This window comes from Camelus bactrianus, chromosome 17 (genome assembly GCF_048773025.1).
Source record: "Camelus bactrianus isolate YW-2024 breed Bactrian camel chromosome 17, ASM4877302v1, whole genome shotgun sequence".
NCBI lineage: Eukaryota > Metazoa > Chordata > Mammalia > Artiodactyla > Camelidae > Camelus > Camelus bactrianus.
Window position 1 is genome coordinate 25,566,679 of NC_133555.1, and position 25,231 is coordinate 25,591,909.

At 41.2% G+C, this 25,231-nt stretch overlaps 1 protein-coding gene across 8 annotated transcripts in view; it reads left to right on the forward strand.

Annotated features, from left to right (window-relative positions):
- Positions 1 to 25,231, forward strand: part of FHIT (fragile histidine triad diadenosine triphosphatase) — a 1,253,716-nt gene that overhangs the window by 543,672 nt on the left and 684,813 nt on the right. The window contains exon 1 of one of the 8 annotated variants that reach the window (XM_010968304.3): positions 7,645 to 8,059. The exons of the other annotated variants lie outside the window; for them this stretch is intronic. The gene's annotated coding sequence lies outside the window, so the exon portion shown is untranslated. Of the gene's footprint in view, positions 1 to 7,644; positions 8,060 to 25,231 lie in introns of those variants that run through there. 8 annotated transcript variants of the gene reach the window in all.

A 25,231-nucleotide genomic window follows, 5' to 3' on the forward strand; every position in this document is an offset into this window, starting at 1 on the left:
GTATTTTATTTTTAAAGTCCGCTCCACGCACTGAAACAAAGTTCAGCTTACAGCCGAGGGTGACAATCACTGCTTCAGACTTTTTGGTTTTTAAACAAACTTGTTTTCAAATGAAGTAAAGCAAAATTCCTGCCCTCACGTTCCTAAGGTGTTTGTTCTCCTTCAGCACATGTAATGCATCTGTTGTCAAATGCCTGCACTGGAGTCTCATCTCCAGGGAAATTTACTGATACAATCTTTTTTCATTAGCTTCTTAATAAAGAAGGAGATTTTAGGTAGTAGAAAAGAATGATAAGAAATGAATCTTTGTTACTTCTCCAACTGTAAATGCCACTGCTGGGTTCTGTTTGGGACCAGTGATTAGACTTTGATAACCTCATGGCTAAACTGTCCAGAGGCTTTTGAGCTTACCAGTCAAAAATGCATTACATAGCATGAATTTGTAAAAGAATATTTTCTGTATATTCCCTGATAATCATGTGAGGGTTTTTTTTTTTTTTTTTTTTGGTCTGGTGGTTGCTAAATTTTCTAAATTTGCTAAGTGCTGCTAAATTTTCTTCTCATTAATATATGGTTTCTTGTGTTTAGTTCATTATAGATATTTTATTGATCTAATCTTGTACTTAAATACAAATTGCTATAGTTTTGCTGAGTTTGAAGCTGCTGAAGGAAGGTTAATTAATTTTGTTATCTGTAAAATAAAAATAATGGTATTACCTACCTCCTAGGTTTGTTAAGAAAAGGAAAGAGATAATATGTGTGAAACAGCCTGGCTCAAGCAGGCATACTGATGCTGTTGTGACATTGAGACACAGTGCAATAGCGGTCATGAACAAAGGTACTGGTGTCAGTCTCTCTGGGTTCACGTCTCATCTAGACTACCTATCAGCTCTTGGTGATGTTAGGCAAACTGGTTGCCCTATTTAAATTTTTATTTCCTTAGCTGGAAACTTCTAGCTACCTTTTGTTTGGGGGAAGGTGATAAGGTAGTTGAAAATTAAGTCAGTTAAGTGAAATCATGTACTAATGTGCTTGTTACTATTCCTGGCATTTGGTACATAAAATCGGAAGAAAGTGTGTGTGTGAGAGAGAGACAGAGTGAGCGAGAGAGAGGTTACATATTCCGTCAGAGCTGGAAGTGACCTCACCTCGCTCCTTGTGGTCCCTGGACCACCAGGGTCAGCATCACCTGGAATCCTATTAGAAACGTGTGGTTTCACAGCCCCAGACCTACTGAGTCAGAATCTGCATTTTAAAAAGATCCCTCGTGACTTGTGCACACATCTGAGCAGCACTGCTGTAGTCAGTGAATGCAAATATAGGGTGAAATTGCCACCACTCCCCTGTAGAACACCTTTGGCAGGCACCATTCATCAAGGGTGGCACTCCACCCTCAGCATCCCGCCGAACCACTCCAGATGGCCTCAACCAGTTGATAGGAATTGTCACGGAAGGTGAAACCTATAGGAGAAGAAGCTTATTGCATGGAAGAGTGACTTACCTGAGCTAGAAAGGCAGTGAGTTGTCAAAACAGTACTTGAACTCAGGGCTCATCAACGGCAAACTGGCACTAGTGTACATTAGTTTACAGTGCCTCTGTGGACATCACTCAGCAGCAGACAGCTCTGGTATAGCTGGCTTTTTGCAACAGTTAGCAGGTGAAAAAGGGTAATCAATATTAACCAGAAGGATAAAACAGGATTCAGCGGTACCATGGGGGATGAAAAGAAACAGGTTAAAATCAGCTAACGGGGTAACTGTGATTAAAATCCAAAGCTTAATGGTAATCCCTGTTGTGAGAATCTAGGCATCGTGAATTAGAAAATCTGGGATGATCAGTTAATCCCACTGATTTCCAAAATTCATTTCTTTTTCAACTTTTTTTCATTTAAGCACTTTTCTTTTTAACAAAGGCTTGTAGTCCTTGAAGGTTGAAGTCACTGATGTGACCACTGAACCCATTAGACAATATTTCACAAAACTAACATTGAAGAGGACACCAGATGAGATTATTTGTATACTACCTTTGCCTCTTACGATTGTTTTTGCTTGAAATTTTAAAGCTGAGGGCTGGAATGAGCCTCAAGACAGCATAGGATTCAGCTTCTGTCTCCTGGGAAGGAGGGGAGAATTTTGTTTATCACCAACGAGAGATAGGGTCTGCCTGGAGCAGGAATGAAAACACCATTCTAATACCTCTGAAATTTATCTTGAGCATCACGTCTGCTGTTGCACTGAGGCTGCTAAGCATTTTCTGACTCGTTACTCAAATGACTTATGCTCCATTTAGTGTGGTGGGAATACATGGAGAAGTGGCCAGATCCAACCGAGTGAGTAAGCGACTGGCCAGAGTTCCCTGCGTTTTGTTACCTGGGTCGTTAATTTGCTAGAAATCTCAAGATGTTAATGTTCCTCTGAAGTGTCTGGCTGACATGGAGAGGATTCTTTCTCTGCTCTAGAGAATATACCAAAATGTGCCCTTCTCGAAATGAAACAAGGGATTCCCAATTTTCACATTTCAGGTTTATTGTAATAATAGTTTAGGTAATGTAAGACAGATTTTATCAATTAAAAAAAACTACATATATTTATATGTATATATAACACTATATTTATACGTCTGTGTATCTATGTATTTGTGTATATATGCATGTAGTGCATTTTTGTGTGTACTTATGTACAGGCGCATATGCGTGTATATGTGTGTATATGTATACATGTATGTTGTTTTGCTTTAACCAGACCATAGTCATTGGTTTCAGAACTTCCAGGAAACAACAATTCTTTCTCCAGTGCATTAACTTAGTCAATATACACATCATTTTTTATGATTTGGAAGTTTTCCACACACAACGATGTTTGACTCTCTGCCACAGAGAAGGGTGAAAGGATGATTGCAGATGCATGGAAACCAGAACCAAGGATCTATGACAGTGTCTCTTGAAATAACGTTAAAGGTCAGATCATAAGACTACTTGTCTTTTTTGAGTATTTTATTTCTTTGCTTAGAAATAATTTTATGTCCAAAGGCATGGTATATGAAAGAAGCCATCTAGGAAGTGCTTTCTAGGAATTAGCTCTCCTCAGTAGTCAAAAAGGAAATTTGGAAATCTGCCTGTACAAATAAATATAGGCACATTTATATCAATTCCTTGTGACTGTCTTCAGTGGTGATGGAGTGCGACTCCCTCATTAAAATTTTCATTTATTTTAGAACATTAAGGTAAGGATCAAGACCCATTTTTCTCCTTGGAGTCGACTACTTTGTTTTACATTAAAATTTCAACTAGTTTCCATTTAAATTATTCTTAAAATGTCTGCCATATGAAAAGACTGTGTTCTGCATAAGGTAGAAAATAAACTGGCTAATTTCCAGCAAGTAAAATTATGCAGGTAATTTATAAGAAAAAGATTTTTCCCCCATTTTAAACTATAGGCTGAATAAGAAAGGGCAGATAATGTAAATATTTCTAAACTAGATAATTAAGCAGATTGTAGTTATCTATCCCTGTGTGTGTTTAAATGACCATTCCCTGTGTTGAGAAACAGATTTGGAAGACACGTTGGTCTTTGTTCATCATCTTCCTCCCGCTAGTGCATGAGGTTGAGAGGAGCTGTGCAAAGTGATTTGAACACACTTAGTCTCAAGCCTTAGGAACTTAAAGTGATCTCTTTAGTCTCTCAGAGAGCTTGCTGTGGAACTGGAGTCACCTGGAGTTATTGAAGCAATTGAATTATTGTTAGCTAATATTAGGAAAGTAAAAGCAGAAGATTGAAGCCTGTTTTCATAGCAACTAATGAGGCAGCTAATGATTCAAATGTCACCCTAAGCTCATCTCATTAAGACAGAGCATCTTGTTTTCATAAATGTTCTAGGGTAGCTGGACAAGTCCATATATTCATTTAATTGAAATAAGTAACAAAGCTTTCCAGCCAAATTCAAATATGAGAGAAAGCTTTTTAGCATTGCTGTCTTCCAAGTGTGGAAATACGTTTCTTAAGAACAGCATGAGAGCAGTTGACTCTGCATCTTTATTCTTACCTAATTCAATTTTTGGATTTTGAAAGTGGACTCTGCCATCAAATTAAATGCACCATTGACTACATATTTATTAAGAGATTTATTACCAGCTGCCTTATTTAGTGTACTTTTATATAAATACTACTGCAGCTTTCATGTAAATACTCCTAATTTAGATATTTCATGGCAGTCACAAGGCAGTGAATTTTCCCTGTTATTTTTGACCCACAAGAGAGCAAGGGGCACCTAACTTCAAGGGAATAAATTCAGGGGAGGGGAGGGGAGTCTGGGTGGCTCCCAGACATTTGGGAAACCTCTGTACTTGATTTTTCAAATTGCTGCTGAAATGCGGCTCCAGGATTTGGTTATGAGAGCTTAGTTCCTGAACTGGCTCAGTGTTCATTTAAGAGAGCCAGAATCGTGGTGTGCTTGTGATAAGATCAATGCCCAGTAACTATCTGTTGAATAAATGAATGAATCAATGAACTGGTATTATAATTTGAGGGCAATAATCTCCTTTTTATTTCTTCAAAAAACAGCATACGGATGTTTTTCCATATTTAGATTTCTGTTTTAAGATGGTGATCTCCAAGTTGGATATGCAGGTATCAGTGGGTGAGGCCAATATGTATACATCTATATCAATCTACATATAGATATAAAAATGTGTTTAGACTCACAAACTGTAGGAAATGGGGAGAAGTATGCAGGTTTTCAAACTTTCCAAACTGCCTAGAAAAATGGGTATTAATACTGTTGGCTCCAGAGATACGGTTTTTCATCAGTCACCATCTCTGTTACATGGAAAGCCCTTTTCCCATTACTTTTCTGTTTTAAATCTATTCCCCTGCCCTGGCTGATTGAACCTTTCTGAAATGTGCCAGGCAGAGAATCTCGCCTCTTCTCTCAGCTTGGAAATAATAACATCTTCACATTTTCATGGCCTTTTCTGAAATGGGGACCTTTCATTTATGTTTTACTCTCAATTGAAATAAATTGATTAACGTCATGGAATTGTGTTTCACCACAGACCTTTCGAAACAAAAAGCTGCTTTTCTGATGTGGTGAGGGAACAGATTGTCCCAGATTTCTTTATGCTCCAAGGACTCAGGAGCAAAGGAACTGTTTTATCGTTGCATGTTACTGAATCCTGAAGAACGATCAGGTTTCATCGCTTTTGCTGTCTTTTTCCCCGGAGCATTCCTGGACACCAGACCCTTGGCATTTAGTTATCACAGAGCTCTCTCTGGGACCCCTCTTCCAAATTTCTCAGATTGTTCATCTCCTTATCTTTTTGCCCTACAAAAATTTCTGTATCTTGCCTTCCACTTTGTGTGTGTATTTTTTTAATTTTAGTTTTAATAATCATATTCTTAATTTCAAACAGCCCTCTTGCCTCTTACACTCGGATTTTTCCCCTCTCATAGTACCTGTGTTGATTAATCTTTTTTCCCCAGGTCCATTCCACACTCTTCCCTGTCCTGCATCCCCTGTACTTCCTTGCTGGCTTGCTCAGTGGGAGGCATCGGTGGGAGTTTGGAGGATGAGCTGAGAATGAAGTCAGGCTGTTTCTTATCCCCTCTCTTTTGCTCGCAGCCTCATCTCTAGTCCTGGCTGTGTCCTTCTGTTACTGCAGCTCCCTTGGCCAGCTTAGCCTCTGTGGGTAGTGCTCACTGGCCTCAAGTAACACACTTCCTCCCCTGTCCCTTCAGCGGTAGCAGTGGCAGTGGCTCCCCGTGTTGGTAGTCTCTGGTGCCCACCATCTGTCATTTGTTTTTTTAACAATACTCACACCTTTATTCAATACTCTTCATACGGACCATCAGAAATGAATTCTGTTTCCTGATGGATAAACAACCTGTTCTTAAGTGCAGACTATTCTTGATCTCTTTGGGAATTAGAATTTATGTTTGTAAGTTCCCATTTGACCCGTGACTTCTCTCCGTCTCTGATGCCAGTTGTTCTCTGTTAAGAATGTTAATTCTTCTTAATGCTTTTATTCTTTCCAATGAAAATCTTGTTTGGTGAAAACAGGAAACTGGTAAGGGTTTCCTTCACTGCTATGTAAGCCAGTTTCTACATCCGATGGATCTCCCTGCCTCCAGTTCCCGTCCACAGCATCCTTCTGGACATCATGGCCAGATTAATAATTCCTTGTACACCCCTCTCTAAAATCTATACCAAAAAATATTAGAAGGTTTTGTGTAATATCAAAAGTCTCTGAGACTTTGGATCTCAGTTTACCTTTCTGATTCCCTTATCTCAGCAGACTCTGGACCTAGACTTCCCTTGCTTCCAAGCACAGTCTTTTCATCCCTCTTTCTCCACCTGTGCACATCTGATTTGTAATCATTCCTAATTACCTTCTTAGCCAAGTCCAGCGATCCTTTCCTCCTTCATTTCTCTATCTGACCTTTTAACCTCCTTGTCTCACATATTTCACTGTATGTCTTGTCTTACTTACTAAAAGGTAAATTCTTGGGAGACCAAGGTTTTTTTTTAATTTATTTTTTAATTTTTTTAACAGTTTTTTCCTCATTTATTCACTCTTCACCCCTTCAAACACTTTTGTCTATCATCTCTAATCTTAAGGCTGTCAAGATGAGACAATCACTGTTCCCAACCTCAAGAAGCTTACAGTCAACTGGGGAGGTAAGTACATAAATAAGGGGAACACAGCGTGCTAAGGGCCAGGACGAAACATGAGGCAGGGAAAAGAGGGAGGTCTGGGAAGGCTGAGAATTCGGCTGAGTTTTCTCACGAAGGCAGGTGGAAAGAATGACAGAAGATGACCAAGGGACACTCTATAAACATGGGTCACATGATGGAGCTTTGTTTTTTTAAGTTAGTAACAGTGGGTATCCAGGGCTACACGTAGCAGTAAGCTTTGGTTCCAGAGTCATCAATTGGACCATGGTCTAGTCAAGGTACAATTGTTGTCAAAGGATAGACTCTTCATAATCCTCAAGTTTCTTCCATTCCCAGGGTGTGATTCTTGACGGGTTAAGCTGAGAGTATAGGACTCACTGGTGCTCCACAATGCATGCTTTTCAACTGTGGCTAGCTGCTTTTCTAACGGCTTAGCCCCTGCCTCAGCTGTGTCCCATTACCAGACAACGGACAGCTGGTACTGCTTGACGCCAGTGTAGTACTTGCTAGTGTTACTCTGAGCTATGCTAAAAGTCAATTGGAAGAGTTATGATTTAAAAAAAAAAATGTGTCAGCCGTGGGAGGCTGGAGAGGGATCGAGGAAGTGAGCTGCCCAACTGGAAGAAGGCGCGAGGAGCCGACATAGAGCAAAACAACACCTTATTGCAGTACGAGCAGGTGGCGTGCCCCTCGGGTGTACGCACTTGTCCTTTTATAATGCCCGCGCATGCGTATTGTTCATAATGCTGACTCATGCTATTGGCGCATGCGTATTGCTCATAATGCGTCATAACGCTACTAGCGCATGCGTACATTTACTTCTTACCTCACACAGGCAAATTATTGTGAACTCCGACCTGGGTCCCACGTCCTACTCACTTAAGACTGTGGACAAAAAGCTAAGGTGAAAAGAGAAGATGAAGAAGGAGATGCAGTGCTGCAGCTGACAGTTTCTGAGCTAAACTGCAGCCTTCTGTGGCGTTGCTGAAGTTGTTCTCCTTACCGCTCTGGGAGAAAAGGCCCAAAGCGAGAAAGCAGAAGGCCGGAGAAAAGGAGAGGGCGCGGCAGTCTTGAAGAGCTCCCAGCGTCCGGGCCTTTTCTAGCTTTCCCAGCCACTGGGTTTCATTTCTTAATTGAGAAGCAGAACATAGTAGTGGAAAGTCTGCAAGACCTAAGTGAATATACAGTGAGTCGTCACCAATGAGAGAATCTTCAGTTTTCTGTCTTGAGGGAGAAAGGTCAGAACCCAGGTGCTGAGAGTTAATTGACCCCGCCCCCCGCTAACCTTTAATTGGGTCAGCTGACCTTCCCTTCCATTTTGGAAAAGCCGCAGAGAGAGCTGAGAGGGTGCTGTGTCTTCGTTTCCTGGAGCTGCTCTGGATCCTGCAGGTCAGTCTTTGGTTCAGGGAGGGAATGTTTAGATTCCTGGGGAAAACAAGTCCACACTGGAGGCCGGTGGAGGGGCACGAGTCCTTCAGGCAGAGTTTTGCAGTGCGCTGGCCTCTCTTCCGTATTCTTATTGTGGACTTACAGTTTGGGCATCTGAGGCAGGGAGAAAAAGAGCAGGAGATGCGACTGGGAGGTGGGCTGGGGCATTCGTGAGCAAATAACTGCTTTTCTGCAGAAAAGCAAACCCAAAATGAGATTGGGAAAGGGGCTTCTGCAGGGGAGGGAAAGTGTCTGAAGGAAACGGTCATAATTCCGGGCAACGTGCCAGGGTAGCCTCAAGATTTGTGTCCACCTCGTGGAACTGGGTGGACGACTTAAACTTCTGAAGTCCACATTTTCTGGCACACAGCCAGGAAGTTCAAAGCTTGTGCTTTGGCCCTGGACAGACATGAGTCCTGGGCCTGCCACTTAGTAACTTTGGGACTTGGGCAATTCATTTTTCTTCTTTGAGCTTCGGTTTTCTCAACCAAAAAACATTAGAATAGTAGGAACTACCTTTTGTAAGGATGCTGAGAGGACGAACTGAAACGCCCCACGTGGAGCAAATTGCTCGTGGTGATTAAATAACTTCCCTGATGGCTGACCAAACAGTCCCGATACCTGATGCCTCTGCCGCTTTCCTTGTCCGTCTCCCCCGCCAGCATTAGGCTCTTTTTACACCAGGTGTTTAGGGACCTTTTGACTCGAGTCAGAAGAAATAATGTGGTAAATCTGACCCTCTCCCCTGTTTAAAGGGTTCTATCCTTCTGTCAATGGGCCAGGTGTTTTTTGTTTTGTATATTCCAGGACTTGGGATAGTAGGAGTTGTGCTCGGGGTAGAGCAAGGGCTACGTGGAGAAAACTGACGGACGTCACAGTTGGATACCAGGGTGGGGATAGGAGGAGTGGTCTTTCTGAAAATGTTGCCTGGGGACGTTTAAGCAGTTATGTTATCAAAAATCTGTTTTTCCCCCTCAGTGTTATTTGTAAACATGCCTAGAGATTAGGATGTGATGACGTATCTAATAAAAAGAGTAAGTATTATTTATGAATTACAGAGAGAATGCAGCCCACTGATGCTCAGCTTGGAGTAATTAGAAAAAAACATTCTATATATATGTTCAGAGAAGAGTATCAATTACTGCTTTTTTGTACCACCTTGAAAATGGAGATTTTGCATCTAATTTCTGCCCAAATACTTCTAGTTGTTACCTTAGTCAGTTAACTATAGATGGGTTATCTTGTAGTGCTGGTTTCAAGTGACTATGATTTAGAATTCAGACTTTAAATCCAAAAAGGGACCTGCAAGATCTTTTAATCCAGAATTTTCTGACATGAGTTGAGAAAAATACCACTCATTTGATAAGGTCTTTCTCCAAAGAATTCCGTGCTTGGGGAAATGCTGCAGATCGCAGCCCCCTCCTGGAATCCACATTAATATAATTAACCTGTTGCCAAATCCTAAAAGGAAGAAATCTGCATAGCAGGGTTATTCAACCCTTTCCCAAACCTACTTGAACAGGGAACATTTTCTTCATGTAATGCCTGTTAAATCTCTCAGAGCAAACTTGGGGAAACACTATCGTGTTCCAAGCCTTCATTTTAGAAATGAAAAGCAAAGGTCAGAGAGATGATTTGCCCGAGTTTGCTGTGTGGTGAGGCCTCCTATTGTGGGCCTGTGCTCCAAATCAAACATGATTATCTTGTAATTGAAGGGAGATGCCAATGAAAGGGAATTCTAATAGCTTTTGTTAACTTGTTTTCTGATCTTTTCTGCATTTTGGTTTTCAAAGAACACTCTCTTTCCAGAGAGGGTACTTAATAGTATTGCTTATTGGGTAACCATGTAAGCTCTCTTGTAATTATAATTTTATTTCTTTTGAATCTAAGCTTTTTCTCTTCCCTCTAAAGCCTGCCTACTTGCCTTTTATTCCCACCCCCATAACTTTACACTTGCAGAAATGTCACCATCCTTTGTTCTTCCTCCTGAACATTACCCCAGGTAATCAATCTGAGGACTTGCCTTTTACTCCCAAAGTATATGCAAATTCCTGTGCGCTGTAAAATCTTCTCATTCTCCTTAGAAGCTGAAAGACTGCTGCCTAATCAGCTACTGTAAAAAAAAAAAAGAATTAATTGATATTAATTAATCTGTTTCCCCTCGATGAAAACGTTTTTCTTCATCTCCCTGTTGGCGATACATTATCCAGTGTTCTTAGTAAGAGCTTGTGGTTATGCCATTCATTCACTGGAGTTGCTAAGTACCCTAAGCAATGCTCCACAGGATGTTCTTAAAGAGCCAAATTGCAGGTCTTGCTTGCCAGTCTCCTGCAAGCTACGATGGCCACTAAGTGTTCTGAGAACTTTGGAATGAGTGTTCTCTTCCTTCCTGGGTTGGCAATACTGGTTGTGAATTCAATGTGGTTCCATCCAATAGACTTTCATCTACTCAGTGTAAAAACATGTGCTATGTTCTGGGAATTTTTTTTTTTTTAATGTATTTGGTTTTGTTGCTGCCTGTGAAGTGTTCACCTTCTAGTGAGAAAGAGCAGCATCTAAATGAACAAGACACAGGGTGGTATAAGCACTGTATTATGTGGCGTGCAGAGGGCTAAGCCACAAAAAGGAGTAAATTCAGTGGGAAAAGGCTTCATGAAGCTCTTTAATGACCTCAGAAGGCTGAGAAGCTTGGTAATTGCTTGAAGTGTGATGGATAAGCTGTGGGCTTCCATCCCGTCATGGTCCCTGGCCCACTTCTAAAATTCTTGTTCCCAATTAAATGCTCTCTCAGAATATGCCGTACGTGAAAGTGTATTACTGTCAAATGTACTACGTGTGAAAATTCATCCTTTCAGTCCAGATTATGTAAGTTCCAGTGTAACTCTTTAAACATGTTTAATCTTCCTCACTGTGATTATTCCCACCTCCTTTTTGTGTGCTTTATAGGTCAGTCTCTGTGCTGAGAAGCTCCCATTTCTTTTTGTGTTTATTTTTCATGCAATCCTGACAATGATCCCGTGAAACATTGCTTCCCAAACCTGTCTTCACATTGAAATTCCCTGGGGAGCTTGACAAACTACTGACACCTGTGTCCCAACTCCAGAGACTGATTTAATTGATCTGGGACATAGCGTGGGCTTGGTTTGTTTTTTTTTAAATATCCAGGTGGTGATGAAAATGGCTTAAAATTGATTGTGGTGATGACTGTCTAATTCTGTGACTAGATTAAAAAGCATTGTATTGGACACTTTAAAACAATGAATCATGGCATGTAAATTATATCTCAATACTGCTCTTAAATTACAAAAAAAAAAAAAAACCCTTGATGAATTGGAAAGCACTGCTATAAAGTAAATGGAGAAACTGGGACTCGGAGAAACTTAGTGACTTGCCCTAAGTTTCATAGCTAGTCGGGGCAGAGCAAGAACCCAGGCAGTCTAAGGCGAGAGGTTGCTCTTAGCAGCTACATCATCTTGCTGTCTTAAACATGAAGAAGGTTCTGCTAACCGGTGACTCAGCGGCATATGCTTGGAGAAGTAGTGATGGATTTGCTCCCATCTATCCACACGCCCTCAAACATGTCATGTTATATAACCAGTGGATCTAATTTGCAGAATAATTGGTTTTAGGGCAAGATAAAGGAATTGGCCTCCTTGGGAATAAAATTCTCAGTCGCTTTATCACAGTACAGAAATGAGCTGAGCCAGCCTCCTTTGGTGGCCAGGAGGCAGCCTCAGAAGCACATTGAAAGAGGGACACGCGTATATCAAAGTTATACATTCAAAACCAACTGTTCCACATCCTGGAACCTGAAAATAGAATTCTGTTTAAAAGATGCTGCCTGGAATGTTACCTTGCTCTTTGTCAACCCTCTACTGAATTTGGGGATAAAACGCACATAAAAATAGTTCAACTATAATGGGAGAAATGTTTGGGTTTTGGCTGTCGATCGGAAATGAGAAGGCAAGCCTGATTGAAAAGCCTGCTTTTTCTAGTCCCAGGAAAACAAAAGGAAATACTAAATCTCTTTATAATGCATTGTCATGAATGTGCTTTCTGGAAAGAAGACTGAGGGTATATGTCCCCAGAGCAGCATGGTGACTTTGCAGAAAGGAGTGCTTTGTCTCTTCTACATAAAGATGATCGCCGCTGACCTCTTAATGGCCGCTGCTGCTTTACCTACGTGCTCCCTTTTTGAATAAAGACTGAGTTCAAAAAGATGAGCTCAGTTTAGAGCTGAAAGGGAACTCATTAAAAAACGGCCTTTCTGGAGGCTTAAAGGTTGAGATCCAGGGACGAATTTAGTTCGTTTTGCTCTAGTCATTAGGTGCCAACCATCTTCTAAAGTGTCGAGAAGACTAGCAATTTGCAATCTATTTCTTACAGCCAAACATCAACTGGATGAATGTTATCGTAAATATTCGGGGTTAAGAAAAAAAAAAACTGGCTTTCTGCACTTGCCTGAAGTGTTTGTTTTGTTTTTAAATTAATAACGTCCCTCTTTTTTAAGTCAATGAGGTTGATTGTACTGCTGGTTTTTGAGGAAGGAGTTGTGCCTGGGAGAATCCAGGAGTGAGGAGGAAAGTAGGACCTGAGCCTTTTTGCGTTTTCTAGCAAATGAAAAAGTTGTATTGTTTATGAATTATTTTGTATTTGAGATGAGCCCAGCTGATTGTTACTGATCATCAGTCTGAGTCCCCATGTGTCCCTTAGGCGGGTGGGGGCCCTGGGTCACCGAGTTGGTGTGTCCACCTGCATGCCTCCCATGGCTGCTCTGACCCCCCTTTTCTTAACTGTTTGATCACATCTCCATCCATCAGTAAGTACTATTAGCTCTTCTTCTAGAACATGTCCAGAATACGACCACTTCCCACTCTCCCACTGCCGCCCCACTAGTTCAAGCCCCTGGCTCCCCTGTGTAGCCTTTTCACCGTTTGGGCTGCTTCCTTTCTCGCCTAGCCATATCCCGTGTGCCACACAGCACTCTTTAAAATTTAATCTAGATCATCTCACTCCCAAGCTGAAAACCTCCATAGGCTACCCATTTCAGTAAAAATAAAATGTAAATGGCTTAGTCTGGCCCTGCACGTATATGTTTGTGTCAGCCTTACCGAACTGTATCTTCATCTGGGATCACATTCCGTTTGTCTGTTCCACCAGGCTCCAGCCATGTTGGCCATCTTTCTGTTTATTTCATACATAATTGAACTTGGTCCACATAGGGCCTTTGCACTTATTCTTCCCTTTTATTAGAAGGTCTTGAGGTCCCCCCCAAAATAACAGCCCTTTTCCCTGTATTCCTCCGATTTGTCAAATAAATTGTGAAACAAAGGAATGGCTGTTAGAGACCAGGCTTGGTGGACATGGCCTTGGGTCTCAGGCAAGGGGGCTAGCTCGGGTATTCTTAAAGTCTTAATATACATATGAATTACCTAGGGATCAAGTTAAATGCAAATCCTGACCAGCAGGTCAGGAGTGGAGCTAAGAATTTGCATTCCTCACAAGTTCCTGGGTAATGCTGACACTGTTCCTCCCCAGACCACACTTTGAATAGTAATGGGCTGGCTGGTATTGAACTCCTCAATTAGGCCAGCTAACTTACCTTGTAAAATATCCAGTGCCAGGCTCCTCTTAAAACCTGGGAGTGGAGAAAAGCAGGCCACTCGAACAAACACCCTGCCTGGATGGCTGGCTGGTTTAACGCACTGATCTCAAGAGAGACTTGGCTTCTCAGAGGGACCCCTCCTGACCATCCAGTCTCCATCAGTGATCCCACTGCCCATCCCTCTCAGCTCCATTATTGCACTTTGTTATGTTTTCCCATTTCTCACAATGATCTGAAAATCTTACTTTTCTTGTCTGTTGTCTTACTCTTCGTTAGGGAAGAGAGCTTATCTTGGCCTGTTCATTGCTGTGTCCCTGTAAAGCGTAAAAGATTGTGCTTACTATATATAGTTACTGAATAAAATACCATGGAGTGGTTAGTCTAAGACACATTGACCATAAGTCCCATGATGATGGAGCCATTTCTTTCTTGTTCATCATTGTATCTCCAACACCTAGCACAGGACATGGCACATGATAGATGGTGAACAAGTGAATATGAGCTCACAATAAAAACAGATAAAGTAAGTTTTAGAGTAATAGTTAATGGATCAAGTTAACTGACAGGTGTTACTTTATCTACGGGTAGGATCATATTCATAATTTCCCAGTCTTTGTTTTGGTATTAAGAATTGTGCCTGAGTAGTTGGTAACAGACCTCTTTTTTTGTGGGGGTGAGGGGAGCAGAGTCTATTATCAAGAGGCTGCCAAAGTCTGTGCCATTGGATAAGAAGCCATTGTCACCAACACTTCTAAGCAGAGATACAAACATTCCTGATAGTGAGCCATCAGCCCTCTATCTCCATCTCTCATTTTCATTTCACTGATACCAGGACTACAAAGTTCAGTCACTGAGTTGCCTTTTCAAGATACAGTGGATAAATGACCTTAACTTTTTTTTTTCCATCTCTGTGACATTGGGGCTGTTTACCTGTCCTTTGCCCAAATGGCTACTGCAGATTTGCTCATTTCAGTGTCCTTGACAGAGGGCTTTTTTTTTCGTTTCCATTTCATCATCATCTGAGGCTAGGAAAAGTGGCTCAAACATTCTTTGACTAGCTCTTACTCTGTCAATAGAAGTTTTGAGGATTCTAATTCTATAACTGGGCTGCCACTGGCTTAAAAAGAGGACAGGAGGGAGAGAAGGAATGAACTACAATTTGAGTGTGTCTTACAGTCTAGGTGCTTTGGAAGAACAGATATGTAGAAAATGTGGCCTTGGATATTGGCTTTGTTCTTTGTTTCTAGAATGGGATTGGCTTTGACACAGGTCCTGCTTTGCATCTATTGGATTGGTGATTTGAGGTCTGATTCCTCCACGGAAGTCAGTGCTTTAGGGCATTCTGCGGTATTGGTTTGGTTTAAAACAGTAGGCTCTTACAAGATACATTAAGTATCAAATACTAGAGATAGGGACCTTGAAAAGTGCATTGAATGAATCCATTATTCAGCTGATGTTTTTTGGCTCTCCGCCATTTGCCAAACCCTATGCTGGCTGCTATGCGTATGGGAATGGTAAGTGGAAATCTTATTTCTTTCTAGAAGGGAACTTTGCTCTCTAGTCTCTGGCTCCTTCCTTCCCTCCATCCCTCTCTTAGACACATACACACGTGCACAGACACACACATACTTTTTCTATTAGGAAAAGTAGCAACTGCTCTCTGCCTGGTGACAGCCTAGCATTTCCTGGACTCTAGCCTACGTGCTAGTAGGGGAATGTTCATCAGCTCAAAGTGGAAAAGGAGCTCCACCCTGCCTTCTTTGTCTTGGACTTGCCCGTGGTTGTGAAGGGTACACTGTCAGTCTCCACTCAGTAAGTGACCTGCCTGTTTTCTTCTGATATACAATTTTTAACCTTGGATTGGGGGAGAAAGTCAGATGAGACCAAGCCCTATGGTCCTGGGTTGGGGAAGCAGGAAGACCCACTTGGTTTCTGGCTTAAACCAAGTTATTTAAGATTGACTTAACGAATTCAGAGACTCCTGAAACTGCCCAACCATTTGTAAAGATGTTCTTGTCTCTCCTAAGTTAGGCTTCCAGATCTGCTTGGGGAGGGGGGCTGATTGATAACCCTGACTTCAGATAGCATTCCCTGCCTTCAAGGTGATCATGATCGAGGATGTGAGGTGGAAAGTTGAATGCATAATTATAGTATAAGTGAGGGGTATGATATTAGGAGTGTGTCCTACCTACTGTAAGACAATGGTAGGACAGTCCCGCTACATGTGTTGCACTAATGGATTAAGACCTCATTCTTCTGCAACAGATCACATCTTTAATAGTCATGTTGATAGAAGGAAGTTTCCTCTCAGTATCAGCTGCAATTGTCTGTGCATTGTCTTGCTTGTGTACCTGTACACTGCAGTCTCTTAGTCAGAGCATACCATGCCACACTTGGACTTCTGGTATTATTTACTGTGATCTGAAACCTTTGGTCAGCATCATCCTGAAATGTGTATTTCTCTGAACGTAGAACTCTGGCCTGTCCCCGGCAGCCTAGCATGCCCAGAAAAGTGAACCACCAACACAGGAAGACTCCAGCATTTTAGCAGTGGGCTTTGACAGTTGAAGGGGAGTCTGGAAAACAAGCTGATTTATTGTAATAGTGTTTAAAGGATGGCTTTGTAAAGACAAGTGCCTGTAGGAGAGACATGCTTTTCTCTCCTGTCCTGGAGCTGGGAGGTTAAACAGCCCCCAGAGAGATATGTTTTCTCCACCCTCTGAATGAGTTAGTGGGGAAGGGAGGTTGATATTAGTGAGCACTTGGTGAGCAAGAGACCTCTTGTGGGCCAGTTTTTGAAGATCAGATCATTAATACTGCACATTGTCCTCTGAAGTCAAAGAAAGTGCATCAAAAACTTAAGTAGAAGCATCAATAAAAGAAATAATAAAATCTTGTTAAATGCACTTTTCCAGGAGTTTTCCATTTAACAAAATTGAAGTCAAGAAGGGTAGTCTTAGCAGCAGCAACCTGAGAAAATGTCATCGGAGGGTTTAGCTGTATCCGAGCATGCTTCACAGTGAATGTGCTCTTGACTCCTCGGTGACAGTGACACATCTTTTGTAAGCCTTTCTCAGTGCACCCTCAAAATGGCTTAACGTTTTCTTGCTTTGTGTTGAATTTCATAGAAATTAGTACCCCAAGGGAAATCTTAATTGTCTCTATTTCTTTTTTTCTCCTATAAATTCTCTCTTCAGTTGAAAATTAATGTTACCGTGGATTTACAGAATTTGCTAATTAATAAAAAGCTTGACATTTACTAATATGAAACTAGGAATAAAACTACTAATTTAAAAATTGTCACCATCAGGATGTTCCCGTGGAAGCCCAGAAGAAAATGGAGTCTTCAGATATTTATTAACAAGGTGATTAGTCAGAGGATTATCATAGGACATGTTATTTCAGTGCTAGAAGTTGATTATTCATGTTCCTAATTTGAAGAGTTGAGATTCTGGGAGATAACATGTGTTATCATATCTTTAGCTTGAAATGAATAGAACCATCTCAGGGCTACCATGAAAGCTTTTTCTGGATCACTAGACTAATGTCTAAAACTGGAGTAAGAAATAGGTTTTGCATGAGATGCAGCAATTCCAGTCGGTGAGGACTATCTGGAAGGCTGTCTATTAAGAAGTTCCTGCTGGAGAAGATGTTATATAGCTGGTTAGTGATGTCAGTCAAGGGTACAGGAGGAAGGCATAGCTGGAGTGCCAGCTGTGGACCCTTCCTGATACTGGTGGAGCCAGGCATCGAGCTTCCAGAGCAACTCTTACTCTTCTCATTGGGCATCAGAGCACTTGGGAATCTGGGTTTAGCAGCTGCAATATTCTTCCTGGACGTTGTGGCAGGAGGAGTAAACAATGCTGTGCTAAACTCTAAAGAGCATGCTGAATGAGACTCTGACCTGAGCCATGAAGTGGCTTCGTGCCATGTGTGTACAGGGAAGCAGGTCAGGGCGATCACAAGAGGCAGAGTAGTTCAGAATTCATTTCCGGATGAGAGGAAAGCTGGGGCAGGGCCTTAGAGGGCACACCTCTGTCTTGTGGGCAGTGATTCCGTGTGTGGCTTCTGACAGCCTGCAACCTGGCACACAAAGGCAAGGACTGTAAAGACAGGAGCTTCCTTGTGCCAGTAAAGCTTCTGTCCCAGCAGGACTCTTGAAGTCGGGATCATCTAAACAAAATCACTTGAAACTGGAATAAAACTTTTCAAGAGTTTTTTTTTTTTTTTAACTTTTTTTTACCGAGTTATAGTCATTTTACAATGTTGTGTCAAATTCCAGTGTAGAGCACAATTTTTCAGTTATACATGAACATATACTCATTGTCACATTTTTTTTCGCTGTGAGCTACCATAAGATCTTGTATATATTTCCCTGTGCTATACAGTATAATCTTGTTTATCCTACATTTTGAAATCCCAGTCTGTCCCTTCCCACCCCCCGCCCCCTTGGCAACTACAAGTTTGTATTCTATGTCTATGAGTCTGTTTATGTTCAAAAGAGTTTTTTAAACAGTCCTTTTGGTGTTTTGTCAAAAAGCAACAGCCCCTCCTCACATTTGTCATCAAACTGAGGTTTGAATGTCTAGGTTACTAACAGCTGGTGTTTGAAATGTCATTTTTAAAGCAAGAGTCTCTAAGATTACAGAACTCTAGACACACCACTCTGGGAGAATGCTTAGCATTATTTTGCGAGGACTCGAAATCCATTCAGCAGTACACACGAGCTTCATTAGTGATTGCTTGTCAGCCTTTTAATTACTGTGTTGTACTGTTCTGCCCAGTTGGCAGTGAAAGTTGCCGTAAATGGCCCTTAGCAGTGGCACAGGCTGAAGGCAGAGTTGCACCTAACTCTCCAAGTCTGTCTCACGTCCCGGGTGAACCAAGTGAGTAGGTGCAGCAGAGCCACGTGGAGAGCTGAGGAGCTGGACTCTGTCCTTGGCCTGTTCCTTTGGCCCTCAGAGACCCGGCCTCGCCACCTTGTGGGCTCCGAGTAATCTCTTTCCATCTATGGAAAACCAGACTGACTTTGTGGGCAGCAGCATGAGTACACTTGAAAATTAACTTCTTTCCTGACAACAGGTCTTTTTCTGCCACCACCTTTTCCTACCCACTTGGATGTAGACATTGCCATGACTATTTACAATAAGGAAAGTACAAGTGATGTGTGGTAGAAGATCTTTCTTAGCATTGCTGGATATAGAGAGGAGACCGGTGTCAGAAGTCCTGGGTGCAAATCTTAGCTCCACCTTTTACTTGGAGGCTTAGGCATGTGACATGGGTAGAGTGTCACACTCTGAGCGCTCTCCTCTGCCGTAAAATTGGGGTGATGAAAATACCTCCTCACAAGCCTGTGAAGAAGATTTAGATATTTACATAAAGCATTTAGCATAATGCCTGGTTTATAGGAAGGGCTGCAGGGCTATTAGCTCATTATTAATATGATTAACAAATGCCACTTTTAAATAAGTTATCGCATGAGTTTTCGAACTGTCTCTACACGGTGGGTGTCAGGAGAGGTGTTCTTGCTGGTGTCATATGTATAAATGCTGCCCCCGACTACTGAGTTCATAAATGGCTCCTCTAAGCTTTATAAACCTTTAGAAGATGCCCTTTCCCCTGTTCCGCAGTCATTCCTAGACACAGTTCAGCCTGGTGGTCACGGTGGGTATGAGGAAGCAGCTACACAGAACACGGGTAGAGTGTCACACCTGGGCGAGGCCACTGCTCCTCACCTCTGATGCTGGCCTGCATCACCTTGAGGTGTTGCCAGTCCTCAGAATCCACCCCCAGCCCTCATCTTGCTTCTCTGAGCAGTGCTCGGTAGCCAATTCGGCTTACTGAGAAGAGCTTTGAGCTCTTAGGTAGTAGTCGATCTCGATCGAGCCATTTGACTTCTTTGGCTTTTATTTTCTCAATATCTCCTGTATAGGCTTTTGGGGTTTAAATGAGCTAGTGCAGGTCAATGTCTAGTGTGGGCCGTGGCATATAGGAGTGTACAATGTTTATTTGTTGTCTTTGGTACAAGGCTCTTGCTGCTATAGAAGTATATGAAGTCCAAGAAGAAATGGATTTCGGGTCAGTCCTATCTCCCTCCATTAACTACAGAGACTTCCCTGTCATAGTTTCTGGGGAGACCAGCTCATTCTTCATCCTGTATCTTTTTGTTTCCCATGGATCTGGGCCTGTCTTTCTTAGGTGCTCAGAAAACTATATAGATGTCAATTAGTATTTATCCAGCACCTCTAGTGTTTGAGGCGGCTTGCTGGACACTGTGGGAGATGTCAACAAAGGTTTTGTACAGACACATCACCCAGATGATTGTAAGAGCCTCCTTTTTCTTTCCATGTCAGGAGGAGATCAAAAGTAGCAGTAAGAAAATGACCAATTAGTCTTGCCTTTGAGAGCTCTCAGCTCTAGTAAGCCCTTACACAACTGAGGAGGAGGACAAGGAAGAATGAAACAGTGCGGTGTTATTATAAGGGAGGTAATAGCCCATATGTAAATGAGTACGACCACACAGGAAAGCTGTTGTGAGTCAACGTGAATCATAAGGCCAGAGTGAATGCATAATAGCCACCCTGCAAACTCCAGCTCTACTACAGAAGCTAGCCTGTAGATAGAAGCATCCGACCTGGCCTAAACAATGGAGCCATGTGATGGGATTCAGGTGCGGGTCTCAGTCTGTGGGCTCGTTAGTGCTCGATGATGCTCCCCAGTCAGCAGCCGGAGCCTCATCACTGTCCATAAGAGTAAGCTAATAATTAAAGAGTTCTGAATTTCCAAATGGTGACAAATAGAATGAAGGGGTAATGAGATGGATAGGAATGGAGATCCCCTGACGAGTGCCGATCACGGTGAGAGGATAAGGAAATGAAAAAGACACCATTGTCACTCTGAGAGCTGCTGTTAAATGTCTATTTGTCTGTGGCACAGGGAAATGTGAAGGCTTTTATCAGGCACTGAATAGCGAAACTACCCTGAATGGAGCCCTGGATGACGCTGAGCTGCAAAATCCATTCTGAGGGGAAGAAGGGTCCAGACTTGGAATGACTTTAAATTCAAATTTGATTTAAAATTTTGTGATAGTGAAATATGCAGAAGTGGGTGTGGGAAGGAGCTCTGTTCCAAGACCCTGTGAGTGAGAATCTCTCTTGGTTATCTGCTGCCCCAGTAGAACTGACAATGTTGGTTCTAGTGAGGACCTAACATAGAGGCTATAGTTTGACTTTTTGTGATTGCATTTAACCAACATCTTCTGAGGACCAGAGAAAAGCCAGTGGATGGTTGGTCTGGAGTGGCCTTGGGTTCAAGGCCATGAATTTAGATCTTACATCAAATGAGTTTCTCATATGCTGTTGAACAGGATTGAAGGAAGATCTTCCTATAGTTGTAAACCTGTACCTTTACTGAATTATACCACCTGTAGTAGATTGTTAATAGGTTTTATCAGTCATGTAATTATCTTCTGAATGCACAATTCAAAAATTGCTAAATATAGTAGCACACTTAAAATAGAAGTATGTCTTTATAAACTGCAGGTGACATGTAGCTATAATTGACCCTGTCATTAGCCTTACTATTCCATTTTTAGCTGAAACCTGTAAGTGGCATTGCTTCACCACAAAAATCCAGACATTTCACATTAGTGAAAAAGGGATGGAATCATCTTTCCTCTGGGAAGAGATGGTAATCATTGTCTTGTATTCATTCATGTTGAGAGCTTTATTTTGTTCACTGTTAATGTTTAAAATATAACACAGATACTACACATTTTTAAAAACATGACAGAAACCTTAAAAAGAAAAATTGAAAAGGACCCTGAATATCTCTTCACCTCTGAGAGGCCTGAGCTCTGATGAAGCAGTAACCACTTCCAGAAGATGGCAGTTGGTAGATTTACCATACAGTCTTTTGGTACCAGTTCTGATTCGATGTTCCCATGTATCTATCCAGCCCATGGAGGTGAGCTCACATGAATCTTTATGACTATGTGAAGAGTATAGTATGAATGGGAATGCAGCAGAAAATGATCACTCCAGAGAGATACATGACATTAAGGTGATTTTTCAACCTGTAATTCTTTCCTAAGTATTGTTTTAATACCATAACCTGTAAGTTTCCCTTCTGCCATTGCCATCCATAGGATGATACGGTTTAGGTTATTTCCGCTGTTGAGATGAATCTCTGCCTCCATCACACTGAAGTCATGACATACTTTGTCCTTCAGTTTAGAAGTCTTCCTTTTTATTCAGGCTTCTGTCTTTCCCACCTGAGCTGTTACCTACAAGCCCAGGGTGTTAATTTTCTAAATGGCTCTAGGCCTCCATGCTGGTGTTAAAGACCTTCACCGGCTGTGTTTGCTTTGGCAGGCAACATTTTAAAACTGACATAAATAATTTTAAATTTTATACATTTTGATACGTATGGAACTGTGTTTAATACTCAAGGTCAGGTTGAAATGTAAAACATATGGAAGTCATCCATTCATTCCCTCTATCTTTCTCCACTAGATGAAAAGATCTTTAGGAGCAAATTTTTCTTTTTATAGGTGGGCTTTTTTTTGAAGTACAGGTCTCTAGTGGGTCAGTGGGAGAAGGGAGTCGACAATTCACATAACACAGGAATACTTGACAAAATTCCCTTCAAATAGCTTCTCCAGTGCATCGTCATGGCAGAAAATAGAAATATGCAGAAAAGATAATAAAATTTATTCCAGATTGATTTTCTCAGAAGAAAAGAATTCTTAATTTCCAGATTTCTCCTATGTATACTTGCAGTCACACAAATGATTTTAAAATAGCTTCATATGTGCACTCACTATTTGAAAATAATTGACTTGTATTTCTATAGCATAAATGTAAAGCTATATTCTAATTATATAAATATAAGTTTATATATAATTATATCAATATAAGGGTGTACATGTTATAATTATACCAATATCAGGTTATGTATTTCATCAATAGAAGGTTTTGTCTTATTTGTATTTCTTTCTCTCGTTGGATGCATCAGCTATGAAGCAGGTATCATCACTGAGGGGTGGGTCATGGCAAGAATGTTATAGGTCCAAAGACTCTGGGGCAGTTCAGGGAGTAGTAAATACTTAATCGGGAAGTTGGCAATGAACCAGCAGAAGTAAAGGATTCTTGGCTGTCACTGCACATTAAGATTACCACGAGAACTCTTGAAGAAAAGAAATGACAAAACTAGAAAAGGTCCTGATGCCCAGATCTCCGTCAGACCAATTAAATTAAACTGTATGGGAGTGGGCTGTTGATGAGGATGTGGAGAAATTGGAACCCTCATTCCTTGATGGTGGAAATGTAAAATGGTGGAGTCACTAAGGAAAATAGTTTAGTCGCTCCTTGACAAGTTAAATATAGTGTTCATACCACCCAACAATGCTACTCCTAAGTACATATCCAAGACAATTGAAAGCATAACATCCACATGAAAACTTGCACCTGAATGTTCATAGCAGCACTATTCATAATAGCCAAAACGTAGAAACAACCCAAATGTCCATCAACTGATTCATTGATAAAAACAAATATAGAGCACACAAAAAATGGGACGTTGTCTGGTCTTTAAAAGGAATCTATTACTGAAAAATGCTACAACATGGATGCATGTTGAAAACAGTATGCTAAGTGAAAGAAGCCAGACACGAAAGGGTGCATACTATATGATTCTATTCATACATAATGTTTAGAGTAGGCAAATCCTTAGAGACAAAGTAGGCTTGTGTTTTCCAGGGGCTGCTGGGATGGGGAAATGTGGATTAACTACATGAGGTTTCTTTGGGGGATGATGAAAATATTGAGAAAGTAGATAGTGGTGATAATTGTGCAACTTTCTGAATGTACTAAAAACCACTGGATTATGTATTTAAAATGGTAAATTTTATGATACATAAATTCTATCTCCGTTTTTAAAAATCTTAGGAGATGTTTGGGCAATGGGGACCTTTTTTAAGCTCCTGAGATGATTTTAATGTACAGTAGTAAATACATTTTTTTTCCAATTAAAATTTGAAAACTGAGCATTCTGTGGTTTAAATCTTGGACATCACAAGCTTCTCATCACTGACTGAATGTAAGACCAAACAGGGTCTTGCATGATCTGCTCCCTATCCTGTTTCCTTCAAATCCATCCTCTCACCTCTCCTGTCTTGCTTCCTGTTCTCAGACTCATCTGTCCCACTGTTCCTTCCCTGCCTCTAAGACCCTAAGTTCATTCTTGCCTTGGCACTTGCTGTTTCTTCCACCAGAAACCTTCTGGACCCAGATACTCATACATAGTGGGCTCTTCCTCATTCAAGTCCTGGATCAAATGTTAGGTTCCCTTTCCATCCACACTAAACCAGCCACTACTGCTCCCTCCAAGTCACTACCTGTCTTTGCCCCCTGATTATTTCCTTCAAATTGCAATCAGAAATGGTTTTGCTAGCTGACTGATTTGTGGTCTCCACCAAGTTCCTCCTCACCGTGCCCCTAGATTACTCCACGTGTGCAGGGGCTGGCATGTCCGTCACTGAAGGAGTACTTAGAATATGGCAAGTATATAATACTTGTTGAATGAATCACGTAAGTGGTTAGAGTTCAAGGAATGACCAATCCAAGGAAAGATTATTTCTGTGTAAGCAATTCTGAAATGCTCTGTTGGAGAAGGGGAAGAAATCAGTGAGAGTGAGGTTAGAGATTCTGCACAAGCAAACATTGTAAAACAAACATTAACGTGTCGAGGGGAGGGGAGCAGAGGTAGCTGATGAAGTGAAGTCTTGAAAAAGTAGCTGGCATTTTCAGTACCTATGTGTTTCCTGTTTATAAATAGTTGAGCTTTGGTATTTTATTTGACTTGTAAACAATTGAAAATTCTTCCTCAGTGACACCATAGGTTGATAACTTAATACACTTGAGTAAAATTTGTTTTTTTTTCCTTTGTAGAAAAATGTTACAGCTATACTTTTGTTTGAATTCTGAGGCATTTGAAGCTGTCTTCTCTTTCTCTTTGTTCTTCTTGTCATTTTGTGGGATATTCGTATGCTGTCTCTTGTGGAATTTTGATACGCCTGTGAGCTTACCATGTTTTATACATCATCTAAACCTAAATGTACGTCTCCAGCTATCCATTTATGCACCCGGATTGTTTTCTAAGTCATCCATAAAATGTGTTGGAGAGCCTGGCCAGCTAAAAGTGTGTTGTTCCTCAGTTAGCTGACAAGTCATTTTTCCTGTTAAGGTTAGTCTTCAGATCCATTAACCAGCAGCTTTTCAAATGCATTTACATTTTTGGTTAACATTTGAGCCCCCTGTTTTTAAGTGAAGTGAACTGAAATAGAAGCATATTTATTAGTTAGTAGAAGTGTCTGGAGTTACTTGCAGTGTGGCTGCTTCTGATGACCCCCAAAAAGGATTGGTCATGCCTTCTGGAATTGGTTTAGATTCCTCCTATTCGCTGAGTCATTTCAGCATACAAAAATAGCAGATTTTTTAAAAAATAAATCTTATCACCCCAAGCCATAA